This window comes from Papio anubis, unplaced genomic scaffold (assembly GCF_008728515.1).
Source record: "Papio anubis isolate 15944 unplaced genomic scaffold, Panubis1.0 scaffold2196, whole genome shotgun sequence".
Lineage (NCBI taxonomy): Eukaryota > Metazoa > Chordata > Mammalia > Primates > Cercopithecidae > Papio > Papio anubis.
In genome coordinates, this window is record NW_022162237.1 from 5,184 (window position 1) to 7,061 (window position 1,878).

General features: G+C 52.2%; 1 non-coding gene across 1 annotated transcript; it reads right to left on the minus strand.

The window, feature by feature from the left end:
* Positions 1-1,011: 1,011 nt before the first annotated feature.
* Positions 1,012-1,175, minus strand: LOC116272837. Its single transcript, XR_004181390.1, has one exon. It is a non-coding gene; the product is annotated as a U1 spliceosomal RNA (small nuclear RNA).
* Between the last annotated feature and the right edge of the window lie 703 nt (positions 1,176-1,878).

A 1,878-nucleotide genomic window follows, 5' to 3' on the forward strand; every position in this document is an offset into this window, starting at 1 on the left:
GAGGCTGAGGCAGGAGAATGGCGTGAACCCGGGAGGCGGAGGCTTGCAGTGAGCTGGGAGATCCGCAGCTGCACTCCAGCCTGGGCGACAGAGCCAGACTCCGTTTCAAAAAAAAAAAAAAGAGAGAGAGAAAGAAAAAGAAAGGAAACAGAGAGAAAGAAAAGAAAAGAAAGAAAATAAATACAAGAAAAAGAAAAACTAGCCGTGCGTGGTGGCGTGTGGTTGTCCTACTCGGGAGCCTGAGATGGGAAGATTGGGCCACTTCTCCAGCCTGGGCGGTTCACCGAGACGCTTGTCTCAGGGGTAGAAAAAAAGAAAAAAAAAAACACACACAGAGGCTAAGAGGTAACTCTGAAGACAGCGGAAAACACCAAAGTTTTGTGTGTGTGTGTGTGTGTGTGTGTGTGTGTGTGTGTGTGTGTGTGTGTGTTTTTGAGACGGAGTCTCGCTCTGTCACCCAGGCTAGAGTGCGGTGGTGCGATCTCGGATCACTGCAAGCTCCACCTCCCGGATTCACGCCATTCTCCTGCCTCAGCCTCCGGGGTAGCTGGGACTACAGGCGCCCGCCACCGCTCCCGGTTAATTTTTTGTATTTTAGCCAGGATGGTCTCGATCTCCTGACCTCGAAATCCGCCCACCTCGGCCTCCCAAAGTGCTGAGATTACAGGCGTGAGCCACCGCGCCCGGCGGGAAAACACCAAAGTTTCTAAGAGATATTAGAAGCCCTGGGACCGCAGAACAAATTACAAAACTGCCCGGCCTAGATATCTGAGTTCCGCCTAACATGTACCGCAGCATCTAACCTGGGAGACCACCCAAACAGAGACGGAAACTCGCCTTCCAAGAATATGAGTAGCAGCTGTATCTGGCCCCGAACGTGAACTCGTAAAATAAAGCCCAAGTCACGCGAAAAGGAACAGCTGACTACACAGAACACAACCATGAAATAAAACACTTCAGACGAAGCAACGAACACTAGCGTTATAGCTATTATTTAAATCACAATAACACCAGGGGAAAGCGCGAACGCAGTCCCTCACTACCACAAACTATGCAGTCGAGTTTCCCACATTTGGGGAAATCGCAGGGGTCAGCACATCCGGAGTGCAATGGATAAGCCTCGCCCTGGGAAAACCACCTTCGTGATCATGGTATCTCCCCTGCCAGGTAAGTATGAGTTCGGAACTCTCCGCCCCGCCACAGCCTCACATGCCTCACCCTTTACACACATGGTTACTTGCCCCGCGCATCCCCGAGCCCTCCTAGCCCTGACACACAGCTGGAACTCTAGTTCCGACCCGCGGTCCCAGACTCGCTCCCACAGCACGGGAACTCCTTCGTGGCGAAGCAGCAGGCCGCGAAGCGGCAGCCCCTGCGCTGCCTCATCTACTTAGAAGTCGCCCACTCCGTGATGTCACCGACAACGCCTTTCCCAGTCCCCGTCTACTCTTCCGCCCCACCCTCCGCCAACTCAGCCGATCAACCCGTTCCCGGTGCTGGCGGGGGAAGTGACAGTCTGCCTCTCCCTCCTTTTCCTCCTGCCATTGTTCTTCGGGGAGGTGCGCTGAGACCCCGCATCTGGCCTTCCCCAAAGAGGTTGATACTTGACTTGTGTCCTGCAGATAACCCTTCTGGCAGCCATCTGGAAGCTTGTGCACCCTTCTTCAGATAATGTATTTTAATGCGCAGACTAGAACATTTAGGATTACAAAGAAAACCGTTTCCTTTCAAACCTGTTTATCTTTGTGATGTAGCATTCCGCTTCAAGTTGAAAGCCGTTCAATGTCAGAGAGAAAACATACCTATGAAAACAGAGAGGCTATGAAACCAGGGTGCAAACGAGCCATCCTTACTGGTTTTACCACTAGAAGTGTTACA